Source organism: Procambarus clarkii, chromosome 5 (genome assembly GCF_040958095.1).
Source record: "Procambarus clarkii isolate CNS0578487 chromosome 5, FALCON_Pclarkii_2.0, whole genome shotgun sequence".
Lineage (NCBI taxonomy): Eukaryota > Metazoa > Arthropoda > Malacostraca > Decapoda > Cambaridae > Procambarus > Procambarus clarkii.
The window spans coordinates 14196423-14212009 of record NC_091154.1 but is presented as its reverse complement, the minus strand read 5'-3'; the positions used below and the strand labels follow the sequence as shown (position 1 = coordinate 14212009).

General features: G+C 44.8%; 2 protein-coding genes across 19 annotated transcripts in view; one reads left to right on the top strand and one right to left on the bottom strand.

Annotated features, from left to right (window-relative positions):
- The window catches only part of LOC138373464 (uncharacterized), a 32534-nt gene extending 31936 nt beyond the window's left edge, over nt 1-598 (bottom strand). The window contains exon 1 of one of the 2 annotated variants that reach the window (XM_069339678.1): nt 98-598. The gene's annotated coding sequence lies outside the window, so the exon portion shown is untranslated. The remainder of the gene's footprint in view (nt 1-97) is intronic. The other variant, XM_069339686.1, reaches the window with a different exon arrangement.
- A 9372-nt stretch (nt 599-9970) lies between these two features.
- The window catches only part of LOC138373387 (uncharacterized), a 57361-nt gene continuing 51744 nt past the window's right edge, over nt 9971-15587 (top strand). For 6 of the 17 annotated variants that reach the window (XR_011231174.1, XR_011231179.1, XR_011231181.1 and 3 more), the window contains exon 1: nt 10072-13263. The gene's annotated coding sequence lies outside the window, so the exon portion shown is untranslated. Of the gene's footprint in view, nt 10035-10071; nt 13264-15587 lie in introns of those variants that run through there. The other 11 variants (XM_069339651.1, XM_069339660.1, XM_069339632.1 and 8 more) reach the window with 8 other exon arrangements.

Genomic DNA, 15587 nt, shown 5'->3' with positions numbered 1-15587 from the left:
ATGGACTTGTGTAGGCCTCCCCCAACACCGGGACTAAGGTCTGGCCCAACAGCTACAGGCGAAGCAACTCTGTCATCCTGTAATCAATCTCAATTACCTCTCAATACGTGGTGTGATGACGGCAGGTGTGTGGCTGTGGCTATACCACCCTGCAGGAGGAGGCAGGTGTGCAGCTATGGCTATATACCACCCCACAGGAGGAGGCAGGTGTGTATTTGTAGCTATACCACCCTGCAGGAGAAGGCAGGTGTGTAGCTGTGGCTATATACCACCCCACAGGAGGCAGGTGTGTAGCTGTGGCTATATACCACCCCCACAGGAGGAGGCAGGTGTGTAGCTGTGGCTATATACCACCCCGCAGGAGGAGGCAGGTGTGTAGCTGTGCTATATACCACTCCGCAGGAGGAGGCAGGTGTGTAGCTGTGCTATATACCTCCCCGCAGGAGGAGGCAGGTGTGTAGCTGTGGCTATATACCACCCCGCAGGAGGAGGCAGGTGTGTAGCTGTGCTATATACCTCCCCGCAGGAGAAGGCAGGTCTGGAGGTCTGACTGTAAACAACTCCTGGGCTCTGGCCGTAGGGTCCAAAAACGGCCCCACAGATTAGTCCTACTACGTCATCGCTCTATACTCTACTAACATCCCTATCCTAATCTAACCTAATCTAACGTCACGTAACCTAATATAATCTAACGTATTCTACTACAACAATATCTAATCAAACGAAAATATACCTTTTTTACATAGAAACACATATATGATTGTGCCATCACTATAACGTCGATGCGTTGACTCTTGTGGTCCTTTTTGGATCTACAAGACAGCTGATCATAATGTATTCAGTATATTCAGTATATAATAGAAATTTGTATTTGTATACAATATGGACATGGACATTTGACACATAATACACACACATGATACAGCGGAGTATTCGTAGGTACACATTGTTGTAAAAAAGCCTCCGACACATAGTAATGTTTTATCTCCATTACCACTCCGTAAAAAGAATGCGATAATCGCCAGCCCCAGGAAACGTAAATATTGCGGTGGTTTTCATTTCCCCAAACCACCACAATTTCTACGGTGGCGTCAATAGTATAAAAACCTGCATAGTGAGTGTAATTATCATAAAAGGAAAGGTTCTGATGGCTATGATTATCCTTCTTAGCTAAATAAATTTTGGAGTTCAGTTCCCGAACCTCACAGGATGGGTATGGGGGTCAGCTACCACCCACAGGATGGGTATGGGGTCCACTACCACCCACAGGATGGGTATGGGGTCCACTACCACTTACAGGATGGGTATGGGGTCCACTACCACCCACAGGATGGGTATGGGGTCCACTACCACCCACAGGATGGGTATGGGGTCCACTACCACTTACAGGATGGGTATGGGGTCCACTACCACCCACAGGATGGGTATGGGGTCCACTACTACCCACAGGAAGGGTATTGGGTCCACTACCGCCCACAGGATAGGTAAGGGGTCATGCACCTACCGGCCACAGGATGGGTATTGGGTCCACTACCGCCCACAGGATGGGTATAGGGTCACCTACCGTCCACAGAATGGGTATGGGGTTCACTACCACCCACAGGATGGGTATGGGGGTCCACTACCGCCCACAGAACGGGTATGGGGTCCACTGCCGCTCACAGGATGGGTATGGGGTCACCTACCACCCACAGGATGGGTACGGAGTCAACTACCGCCCACAGGATGGGTATTGGGTCCACTACTGCCCACAGGATGGGTATGGGGTCACCTACCACCCGCAGGATTGGTACGGAGTCAACTACCGCCCACAGGATGGGTATGGGGTCCACTACCGCCCACAGGATGGGTATGGGGTCACCTACCACCCATAGGATGGGTATGGAGTCAACTACCGCCCACAGGATGGGTATGGGGTCCACTACCGCCCACAGGATGGGAATGGGGTTCACTACCGCCTACAGGATGGGTATGGGGTCCACTACTGCCCACAGGATGGGTATGGGGTTCGCTACTGCCCACAGGATGGGTATGGGGTCCACTACTGCCCACAGGATGGGTATGGGGTCCACTACTGCCCACAGGATGGGTATGGAGTCCACTACCACCCACAGGATGGACATGGGGTCACCTACCGCCCACAGGATGGGTATGGGGGTCCACTACCGCCCACAGGATGGGTATGGGGTCAACTACCGCCCACAGGATGGGTATGGGGTCACCTACCGCCCACAGGATGGGTATGGGGTCACCTACCGCCCACAGGATGGGTATGGGGTCCACTACCGCCCACAGGATGGGTATGGGGTCCACTACCGCCCACAGGATGGGTATGGGGTCAACTACCGCCCACAGGATGGGTATGGGGTTCACTATCGCCCACAGGATGGGTATGGGGGTCCACTACCGCCCACAGGATGGGTATGGGGGTCCACTACCGCCCACAGGATGGGTATGGGGTCCACTATCGCCCACAGGATGGGTATGGGGTCCACTATCGCCCACAGGATGGGTATGGGGTCCACTACCGCCCACAGGATGGGTATGGGGTCAACTACCGCCCACAGGATGGGTATGGGGTGCACTATCGCCCACAGGATGGGTATGGGGTCCACTACCGCCCACAGGATGGGTATGGGGTTCACTGCCGCCCACAGGATGGGTATGGGGTCCACTATCGCCCACAGGATGGGTATGGGGGTCCACTACCGCCCACAGGATGGGTATGGGGGTCCACTACCGCCCACACGATGGCTATGGGGGGCACTGCCAATAAAGTATGTAAAGTATGTCAACAAACTATGCCAATATAGTTTCAGACCCAATAAAAGCACTAACGATGCACTTATTAGTATGATTAACTTGATACATGCAGCTCTTGATAAAAATGAGTTCACTGTTGGGATATTTGTGGACCTGCGTAAGGCTTTTGACACTGTCAACCACCAAAACCTTCTTCTTAAATTACATCATTATGGAGTCAGAGGTCACTCCCTCCAATACCTTCAGTCTTACCTTACTGACAGGCTCCAGTATGTTTCTGTGAATAATTCAATTTCTCCGACACTACCCGTAAACATTGGTGTTCCTCAGGGCAGCATACTTGGCCATCTCCTCTTTCTCATCTCCATTAATGACCTTCCAAATGCCTTCCAACAACTCAAACCAATCTTATTTGCTGATGACACAACCTTCATCTTCTCCAGTCCTGACCCTCTTGCTCTAAATGTCCCTGTGAATACTGAACTAAATAAAGTCCATCTTTGGCTAACTGCTAACAAACTCAACCTTAACATTGACAAAACTTTTTATATTTTGTTTCGTAATAAATCCTCAAATGAAATTAATTTAAGAATAAACAATATACAAATCAGTAGTAAAGTTGATGGTAAATTCCTTAGTGTCCTCATTGATAACAAGCTGAATTTCCAGAAACACATTCTAAATATAGCAAAAAAAAAAAAAAAGTTTCTAAAACTGTTGGCATTCATTCTGTTGGTATACAAGAGAGCCTCCCATGCCCTTGCCCCACCCATAGCTCTACTGCTCAACAAATCTATAGAGTGTCACACCTTCCCTGATATCCTTAAAAAAGCAAGAGTAACGCTAGTCCATAAAGGAGGCAATCCGGCAGACATAAACAATTATAGACCAATATCAAATCTACCCATTCTATCAAAAATATTTGAAAAAATTATTTACAAACAGCTCTATTCCTACCTCGTAAAATTCGACATACTCAGCCCCTGACAGTTTGGCTTCCGGTCCCAAAAGAGCACCAACGATGCAATCATTAGTCTCCTTGACGTAATCTACTCAGCCCTTGACAAAAATGAGTTTCCGATTGGACTCTTCATTGACCTAAGAAAAGCCTTTGATACTGTTAATAACAACTACATCTTACTTAAACTCCAGCATTATGGAATCCGAGGCCTTGCCCTTGACTACATCCGATCCTATCTTAGTGACAGACACCAATATGTAACCATCAATGATACAACTTCTTCCACTCTACCAATTACCGTTGGAGTGCCACAGGGCAGTATCTTAGGACCTCTTCTGTTTCTTATATATATAAACGATCTGCCTAATGTCTCTAATATTCTTAAACCTATATTGTTTGCTGACGATACTACCCTTATCTATTCAGACCTCAACCCACATACACTAAATAATGTTGTGAATAATGAATTAAAAAGTCCACTTATGGATGTCAACTAACAAACTAACACTAAACATAAAAAAAGACCTACTACATCTTATTTGGAAGCAAATCATCAAATGCAATTCAGCTACAGATAGACAACATTAACATCAGTAATAAAAATGATGACAAGTTTCTTGGCCTATTCCTAGACAAGAGACTCAACTTCAGCACCCACATTCAACACATAACTAAGAAAGTCTCTAAGACAGTTGGTATACTCTCCAAAATCAGATATTATGTTCCTAACTCCTTGAGGTTACCTTGAGGCGTTAATTATCTATCTTAATTATGGTATCTGTGCATGGGGGTCTACCACTGCAAACCACCTTAAGCCCATCATCACACAGCAAAAATCTGCTATCAGAATAATAACTAACTCTGCTTTCAGACAACACTCAGCTCCCTTGTTCAAATCCCTAAACTTGCTAAATATTAACTCCATCCACACATTCTCTTGTGTCAACTATATTTACAAAAACCTGTTCTTAAGTGCAAACCATGCACAGATACCAACATCAAATCATATATCAGACGTCACCCTATCCCCACTGGATTTTGAAGAAGCCATAAACAGTATGCCTATGCACTCTGCATCAGGCCCGGATTCTTGGAACTCCATATTCATCAAGAACTGTAAAAAAAACCACTATCGCAGGCCCTCCACATTCTGTGGAGACAAAGCCTAGATACTGGCGTTATTCCTGATATACTAAAAACAGCAGAGATAGCACCACTTCATAAAGGAGGAAATAAGGCAGAGGTAAAAAATTACAGACCGATAGCACTAACATCGCACATTATACAAATTTTTGAGAGAGTGCTAAGAAGTAAGATCACAAAATACATGGAATCACAGCATCTCCATAACCCCGGACATCATGGTTTCAGAACAGGGCGCTCTTGCCTGTCGCAGTTGCTGGACCAATATGATATGGCATTAGATGCTATGGAAGACAAACAAAACGCTGATGTAATTTACACAGATTTCGCAAAAGCTTTTGATAAATGTGACCATGGTGTTACTACACATAAAATGCGTTCAAAAGGAATTACCGGAAAAATAGGCAGATGGATCTACAATTTCCTGACCAACAGAACCCAATGTGTAATAGTCAACAAAATAAAATCCAGCCCATCAACCGTGAAGAGCTCAGTCCCCCAGGGTACTGTGCTTGCTCCAGTACTTTTTCTCATCCTCATATCGGACATAGACAAGAACACAACCTATAGCACTGTATCATCCTTTGCAGATGACATTAGGATCTTCATGAGAGTAGGCAACATAGAGGACACGGCAAACCTCCAGTCAGATGTAGATCAGGTCTTTCTATGGGCTACAGAAAATAATATGGTGTTTAACGAAGATAAGTTCCAGCTCATGCGCTATGGAAAAAATGAAAATAAAAAAACGGAAACCACGTACAAAACTCAGGCAAATCATAACATAGAACGAAAAGGCAATGTAAAGGATCTGGGTGTACTCATGTCGGAAGACCTTACCTTTAAAGAACACAATAAAGTAGCCGTCACAACTGCAAGAAAAATGACAGGTTGGATAACAAGAACTTTTCACACTAGAGATGCTATACCGATGATGACACTTTTCAAAACGCTTGTGCTCTCTAGAGTGGAGTACTGCTGCACAATGACAGCCCCTTTCAAAGCTGGAGAAATTGCTGACCTGGAGAGCGTGCAGAGATCCTTTACTGCTAGAATCCACTCAGTAAAACACCTAAACTATTGGGACCGACTAAAGAGCTTAAATCTGTACTCCCTTGAGCGCAGGCGGGAGAGATACATAATAATTTACACGTGGAAAATATTAGAGGGGCTGGTCCCAAACCTGTACACAGAAATAACATCACATGAGACCAGAAGACATAGCAGGATGTGCAGAATACCCCCGTCAAAAAGCAGAGGTGCAACAGGTACTCTGAGAGAGAACTCTATAAACATCAGAGGCCCGAGACTGTTCAACACGCTTCTGCTACACATAAGGGGCATAACTGGCAATCCCCTCACAGTGTTCAAGAGAAAGAACTGGATAAGCACCTCCAAAGGATACCTGATCAACCAGGCTGTGACTCATACGTCAGGCTGCGAGCAGCCGCGTCCAACAGTCTGGTTGATCAGTCTAACAACCAGGAGGCCTGGTCGACGACCGGGCCGCGGGGACGCTAAGTCCCGGAAGCACCTCAAGGTAACCTCAAGGTAACCAAGGTATGCTCTGAAACTCTCCCTGGACAGATGTATAGGACCCATTATCACCACATCAGAAATAAATATCTCTTTGATATCCCCAGGGTCAAACTTAATCTGTGTAAACACTCTATGCAAATTAAGGGACCTAGTCTATGGAACTCACTCCCTAGTGAATTGAAAAGCTGTCAAACTTTTGCCTTATTTAAAAGCAAAACCAAAAAGTACCTAATGTCATCTTCTTAGTTTCCTACACTGAGCTTTAAATTTGCTCTGTATCTAGTGTTACCCAATCTCCCAATTTTTATGTATTCAACCCAAACAACCTTATCATTGTGTTCATTGCTGTCTTCTTTTATGTGCTAGCCATATGCCGTATTGTGCCTATCAATTTGTGTCAACTACCATTCACGCTGTCATTGCAATCAATCTGAGCTGCCTATGTGCTTTAATATACCTACAATTTTCTCTCATCTTTTATTTTTTTTCTTGCCTTGTAACTGTTATCATTTTTTTTATAAATTTTTCAGGTATTTACCTACTTATAATTTTCTTAGGTTAAGGACCTGCCCGAAACGCTGCGCGTACTAGTGGCTTTACAAGATTGTATATTGACACCAGTAATTCCATCTATCATCATACTATCATGCAAGAGGAGCCACACATCTATGGATCATCCAATAAAATCAGCAGACTTCTAGATGTTACTACTGCTCGGCTTAGACTCGGTTACAAGTATCTAGTTACAAGGTTACAAGTATTACAAGTATTATTACATAGCAGTCTCCGTGGTGTAGTGGTAAGACACTCGCCTGGCGTTCCGCGAGCGCTATGTCATGGGTTCGTATCCTGGCCGGGGAGGATTTACTGGGCGCAATTCCTTAACTGTAGCCTCTGTTTAACGCAACAGTAAAATGTGTACTTGGATGAAAAAACGATTCTTCGCGGCAGGGGATCGTATTCCAGGGACCTGCCCGAAACGCTACGCGTACTAGTGGCTGTACAAGAATGTAACAACTCTTGTATATATCTCAAAAAAAAAAAAAAAAAAAAATCTCTGGGAATTCTCATTATCTGCCGATGTAGACCTGACCAAATGTAAACTGTGTCAACAAAATTATTCGCACACCCTCCGTCACTATGTGATGGAGTGCGAAAAGATACGTGAATTTAGAGACAATTCTATAATCAATGTTCCAGCGATGTGTAAATATTTCATTCAAAATTATCTGCTACCAGAAATTTTAACCAAATATCCCCAGTTTGCTAACTGTAGGTAGTAACTAAGTGATTGTAACCTATCCACCGCTGCCCACTGGATGGGAGGCGGTGTGCAGGACAAACATATCAATTTTGACACTAGCTCTCCACATATGTCAGTTGCTTAATTTAGAACCAGTACTTGAGGTCGATCTCGAACCCATTGTTGATGTGACGACTTATATTGAATTTTGTAAAAGCCAGGCTTTCCTGGCCCAATGTAGCCAGGAAAGTTGTCATAGCCACTGCCGTCTTAGCTGACTGCGTTCAGGGGCTGCTCTCCAGCCAACGTTCTTCCTGTGATGAGTTAAGCCGGCGATGTTATTCAGGTATCTTATTTATATTGGTCATATAAATATGCGGCCTTCCAGGCCGCTGGTTTATCCAGACGTGTTGTCTGCCCGGTGTAGCCCGGAAGTCACAGTGGCCCCCCAGGCCGCTGGTTTATCCAGACGTGTTGTCTGCCCGGTGTAGCCCGGAAGGTTTTCACAGCCACCGACGTCTTAGCTGCCTTCGTTCAGGGGTTGATGTTCGGCCGATGTTCTTCCTGCGACGTGTCACTGTGTTCTAGCGGCCGATGCTCGGTTGGGTCTGTTGCAGCTGGTCCAGCCGTCTGCCCTAGTGTCCGAGCCGCCACTCTTCCTACGTTGTTGCTCAATTTTGGTGTCCAGCTGCTGCAGCTGTTGGTGTTCAACCCGTTCTCACACAAGACAGCACATATGCTTTTTCAACCATGTTCCCCCCTCTTTTACCTCTATTTTTATTTGTTCTCAACACATTTTATTATTTTTACCCATTAGTTTTAAGCTGTAGTCATTAATGTTTTTCCTGCCCGAAACGCTTTGCGTAATAATGGCTTTAGGCATTGTATGTACTAGCTCTATCTATTAACCCAACAAACTTTGTAAAATCTCTTTATGTATGTACCTTACCTAAATAAAAATTATTATTAATATATATGACTTAATGCTTAAAGTCAATATGTTGAATGTGATTTAGTACATATGTGATATATTCCCAGTTACCTTTTTTACCAAGGCTCAAACTCTTCCTCACGTACCAATTTACGTCTCACAGTACCCGTCCATCAACGTAGATAGCTGAATAGTCGTGATTGGTTCAATTATAACGAAAATTGTAGTTTTCAGGTCCCATATGGGTTGTGAAATTTACCTGCTATAGTCCATGCTCTTAGAATATTACAGATCAGCTACATCCTATTGAAGGCTCGTAGTTTTATTTTGAGAAATATTAGTTGTTCTTAGTAAATTATAATAAGCACAATAAATTATTACATACAATAACAGTGCTTTACCAATCAATATTATATACCATAGTTTGTGCTTTAAAAATCTTTAAAGAATGTTTTGTAGGAACGCTAACAGAAAACGATGTTATGTTGGAATGTCTATAGGGTAAACTACTGCAAACAGGATGGTATGGTGTGTACTGTAGAGGGATCCACATTCAAAGTGCCCGCCAAAGGAGACATTTTACAGTATAGGCAGGGCTGTGCCCTGATTGGTGGACGGCGACGGCGCACAGCCTACCCGCGCAGCAGCCTACCCGCGCAGCAGCCCCGCGCAGGCTGAGTGGGCCAGATTTGAACTGCATGTAACCCAACGCGGACGACGCCTGCCCGGCACCACTGGCACTTAGGATATGTGCCCATAGGACCCCTAAGAGGCATTGACTCCCTCTGTCCTACCCTTCCTGAGGAGCCTAGACTTGCTCCACCTACCCTACCAGCCCTTCCTCTCCCTACGACGACAGTTCCAGGTGAAATATTACTGTACTATTGTTGTAACACGTGGGTCACCTCTACATTGGGGCAGTGAGTAAACGTTCCCACGCGGTGATCAAGAGGACCTCGCCAAGATATCTGCATCATCGTTCTGCCGACTTCAGTCAAGACGTCTTAGATAGTGTTCAACGGTTCCAGTCTCGAATTACTGGCTTTGGTTGCACCATAGATGTTCTTCGGTTTGTTGTTCAATAGCGGTGCCCAAGATATTTCAACCCCTGTTTTTTTTGTGCATATGTTTTATTCCACATCTCGTGCAATCCCCCAAGATTCTCCATAAGTTCCAGTTATCAGTGTTTTATACGGATTATTTCTCCGGATTTGTTGCATTTTATTGTCTTGTCCCCCAAGCACCGATTCCCGCGGCCCCCAAGTTCTTTGAAGAAGGGGAGACGAGTACCACCGTTCACACGGAATACGGGCCACCGTTCATGAGCATACCCGACCTGTATTGTTTACGAATCCGCTCGCGGAGGATTTCAGGCTGTCGTTCCCGAGCGCATCCGTCTCCAGCGTGTTTACTACAGCGACGCTGGTCCCAGCTCTGCAGGGTGCTTGCTACAGGTCTGTTATTTTCTCATCTCTACTGTTAACTAGACGTAACCTGTTCTAGGCTTTCTACAGAAGTAACGGCTCAAGGGGAAGAGATACATTAAGTGAGCCAGTGAGTTTGTGTTCATACCAGATTTAAGGTGGATGGTGATCCGCCCTGCACACAGTTCCACACGTTCACCTGAAAAAAGTGTTTTTGAGAACCCTCAGCCCAGTGCTTATGAAAATCAAGCACATTGCTTGTCAAAGTTCCTCAAAGTGCCTGCCATATCAGATTTTCCAGCTTTGCAAGTGCAGTAAGTGCCCAGTTTTTGTCTAAGCCTCAAGGGATTTAGGTACCAATTAAGTGTGCAGTGTTTTATGTTGCTTGAAACCCACCTGGCCCCATCATTTACATTATTGACTGTGCAGTGCTTATTTTTCCTTGTGGAACATTTATCCCTATCTCTGAACATTGGAACCTTAAGTGTGGCCATTGGTGTCTTGTGTGTTTTTTTTTTTTTTTTTTTGTATACATGTGAGGTGCCTGGCCCCAGATCTAAGGCTTATTACCAGGTGTGGCACGATATATCAGAGCTTTAACTTTCGACACCAGCACAATGGCTCTAATCAAGATAAACTCTGCTTCGGCTGCTGAGCTGCAGCTGCTACCGGGTGTAGGAGATAAATTGGCCGCTCGCATTATCAAGTTTCGGCATCGCCACGTGATCACGGAGGACAACATTTATGATATCAACCGCCTTCGGGCCAAACCCGAGTTGATGGCTGCTATATCGTTTGAGGTGGACCCGTCCCAACAGGGCCCCGGGCCCTTAGGTCAGGGGGCAGGAAGTCGTTCATCGTCCTCGTCCAGCGAAACGGGAACCCGCCACTCCTCTAGGGGTGCCGCCAGCAGCAGCCAACGTGGACGTCGACCTCAGTCACCAGCTTACTCCAGGGCTAGTGGCCAGCAAGGTACTCGGCAGGGGAGCCCCTCCCGCCATCGATCGGCTCGATCAAGGAGACGGACAGCTCGACACTCGTCACACAGCTCTCTGACTTCCGATTCGGATGCCTCTCTATCCCGCAGCAGGCGGACAGGTTATCGCCAACAGAAAGAGACCTTCCGCACACCACCTCGGGCGTTGGACTATGACGGGAAGTCAGATTGGGCCACCTTCTACCGCCGTTTCACGTCTTATGCCTCGGAAAAGGACTGGAGCGGACCTACGTTATTGACACAGTTAGGGTGGTGCCTCAAGGGTAAGGCAAGTGATTTTTACAATTACTTACTGGACAGAGAACCGTCGATCGATTATAATCGCATGATGCATAAGATGATCAAGCGATTTGGCGATAGGGAAGTTCTGGATGTAGCCATGATGAAGTTTAACCAGGCTCAGCAGGAACCAGAAGAGGATATCGCTGATTGGGCAGATAGGGCCCATCACTTGGCTCATCGGGCCTACAAACATGTGCCACGATGGGAAGTGGAACAAATCGCAGTAATGAGATTTGGCCAGGGATTACAGGATAAGAGTCTGGCAGGATACATTTCCAATGCGAGGAACTCCTCCATGGAGGAGGCTATCGATCGGGCCCAAACCTTCCAGCACAATGCCATAGCGATCCACGGTTCCTCAGGTTCCAAAGGATACGACTCCCATCACCGAGTGCCCCAAGGTCCAGCAGTGCGAGTGAATGCAGTGGGAAGGTACTCCCAGTATGAGCGGCCACCCAGGAGTAATGACGCTTCTCGGCGCTCGACACTCGCCCTTCCCAGCTCCCCAGGCCCGTCACCGGCTACCAGCTCTTCAGGTTTTGGAATCAACACTTGCCGACCATCGAGTGCGGGCTCGCATCCTTTATCTTCCAGGGGCGTGGAGGCGAAGTTGGACACCTTGGTAGCAGGTATCTCAGAGACCAACGGGAGATTGGACCAGGTGTGTGAGAGTTTGAGGCACCTTACAGTTGCTCTTATGTCACCACAGCATCGCCGTAGCCCATCCCCTAGGCGACCTGTTCAGTGCTACAGGTGTGGAAAAGAGGGTCATTTTGCTCGGGACTGTGAGGAATCCGAAAGGGATGAGGAAGCAGTCCGCCAGCACGGGGACACCTCGGGCAACAGGCCACATGTTTCATTCAAGGACCAGAATTCGTCTTTAAACGCTGCCGGGTCGGCTCATTCGGTCTAAATCCGACCCAGTGCATAACAGGCCAAGGAGGGGCATCGGAGCAAGATGCTGACCAGATATTGTCTAGAGGTGTGGAAGACATCTCGGCTCATACTGACAGGGGGGACATGGACATTAGCACATCAGACACATACAACCAGCAGAGTTTGGTTATGCTAAGTGAGAACTCGTCAAGTGAGGCTCCTTCAGGAATCCAATGCAGGACAAAAGTGGCAATTCGGGACCATGCCACTACTGAACAAACAGGTCTGGATCAGGAAGCAAAGCAAAATTCTCACAGGAAGTGGGGCCCGTTAAGACACAATGTGGAAAGGAGGGCTCAGAAGAAAATAAAGAATGAACTAGCATTTGGTCAGTTCTTGGAAGGCATAGATCCAATTGCTTTCCCTTGGGATCCTGGGGGTGAGATGTGGGAAGAGGGTTGCTCTGTCAAAGGACTCACATTCAAGGAGCAGCGCTTCGGTGCGAGGAATATTGTTAGGACAGAGTAAATTCCTAAGAGTGAAGCTGAAAAGAAAAAAAAAAGAAAAAAGGAAAGGGAATAGTGTAGTGTATGCAATGTTGAAACAGTTCGTGTATAGTGCAAAGATAATACGGGTAATAATCGTAATGTTCGTGTACAGTGCAAAGATAATACGGGTAATAATTGTAATAGGACCCATTCATGAAACCAGACTTTTTTACAAAAAAGACATGTTGTATATAGTGAAACGTTTTCCCTCCAACATACCCATTGTTCTATAGGGACGGGAGGAGTGTAGAGGGAACCACATTCAAAGTGCCCGCCAAGGAGACATTTTACAGTATAGGCAGGGCTGTGCCCTGATTAGTGGACGACGACGGCGCACGGCCTACCCGCGCGGCAGCCCGCGCAGGCCGAGTGGGCCAGATTTGAACTGCATGTGACCCAACGCGGACAACGCCTGCCCGGCACCACTGGCACTTAGGATATGTGCCCATAGGACCCCTAAGAGGCATTGACTCCCTCTGTCCTACCCTTCCTGAGGAGCCTAGACTTCCTCCACCTACCCTACCAGCCCTTCCTCTCCCTACGACGACAGTTCCAGGTGAATTACTGTACTATTGTTGTAACACGTGGGTCACCTCTACAGTCCTCTGCCTGCCTTTGCAATAATGTACCAATGTGTGTATGTGTGTATTTTCATAACCCGTTTTAAATTGTTGAAAAATAAATAACTACATTGTGAATGCAAGTCAATGTTTACATGTTAAATCAGAGTTGCCAGATTCCGCTTAAAATAGCAAATTGTGCTTATTTTTAAAGCTTGAGAATTTAGCTTTAAAGTAGTTAAAGCTACGAATTTCGCAATTTGCTATGTACTTTAGTGTACTATTTTAAAATAAGGTTGGTTTTTAAGCTGCAAGTCATATGAATCTCAAAAAAAGTATTATTATAAATCTCATCTCCATAGTTCACTAGTTTCTGCAAATCAGATCTGGTAACTCTGTAGGCCAAGTACTGGAGGACTCTTACACAATGTGTGTGGAAGGGGATACAAGACACTCCGTACATTGACAACATCGCACACTAATATTTTTACCACTTCGGACACCAGCTTTCGACGTTTCGCATATGTGTACGTGTTCCATATTAAAACGACAATATAATGCTATTAACAATTAAAATCTTCTATTTAACAGGCATATAGTTATTAAATGAAGTTTAGTGATGTAATAGACATAATCCGGAGTTGGTAAGGACGCCGCCCACCAGCGTAAACACAACACACCCGAATGCCCACAAACACGATACAACGCACAAAACACAACACTTCTGTCAGTTTTTGGATAAACTCCTTTTATATTTATTATGTGAGAGTTATACATGTATAAAATGATAACTATTATAGGTAAGCGCCTAATATTAAATATTAATCAATAAAAGCGAAGTCAGAAGCCACACGCCTGTCTGTACATGTCTTTTGTGTAAAAGTATTTTGGGCGCTCATGTACTTGTGCGCTAGCTGGCGTTCACAACTGTTCTCGCCTACAAGCATTAGAATTAAACAAACGAATTTGTTTTTTCATTTATATACAAGAAGAGAAGGCTTCCCTGGAGTCTGTAATATTCATCTGATCACTGGTCTCCCATTTGGTCCTCATTGCTTTATCTTACTATTATTGAATGTCAATAACCGTATTATGCAATTTCAATTTCTTCAATTTCAATTTATTATGCACCCCATACCCATCCCGTGGGCGGTGGTGTAAAGGATTACAGAGGCACATAATCGGTTCAGGAACTGAACCCTCTAATTCGTTTAGCTAATCAAATAACAATGTTTGACGCTAGTTACAAAATTATTAATGTTGTATACACATGTACACACACTCGTACATACATGTACATATATATATATATATATATATATATATATATATATATATATATATATATATATATATATATATATATATATATACATATACATATACATATACATATACATATACATATACATATATACATACACATACATATTTAATCACCTACACAAATACACACATCAATAATCTTTGTGTCACAGGTGATCAACAAGAGGCTCACAATAGTCACTATAAAAGGCACTTTACATCTATAGTTAGTGAGTCACACAGTTACTAGTCTTGCTGCACACCCACCCAACTGGGCAGCAGCTTTACAGTCATGTGCTCCACACCCACCCAACTGGGCAGCAGCTTTACAGTCATGTGCTCCACACCCACCCAACTGGGCGGCAGCTTTACAGTCATGTGCATGCAATACCTACAGTAAGCAAATTTTGGATACTTTGCTAAGATTTCGAGCAGCACATCATTATGAATGAAGTACTTACACATTTCATTATGCAACTTTAATAAAGTTGTCCATCAGCATTTTGTGGTGTTCAGCTACCTTTATCTTCTGTATGTTCCTCACATTACCAGTATAGACAAACATTGACATGTAGGGATATAGACTCTCAGGTAAGTTAGTAATTTAAATGCACAGTAGCAGTCCTAGGCGTTCAATCCCCGACCGCCGTCCAAGTGGTTTGGCACCATTCCTCCCCATCCCATCCCAAATCCTTATCCTGATCCCTTCTCAGTGTTAAATAGTTGTAATGAACAGGCACTATATATATATGTATTATATATATATATATATATATATATATATATATATATATATATATGTCGTACCTAGTAGCCAGAACGCACTTCTCAGCCTACTATGCAAGGCCCGATTTGCCTAATAAGCCAAGTTTTCATGAATTAATTGTTTTTCGACTACCTAACCTAACCTAACCTAACTTTTTCGGCTACCTAACCTAACCTAACCTATAAAGATAGGTTAGGTTAGGTTAGGTAGGGTTGGTTAGGTTCGGTCATATATCTACGTTAATTTTAA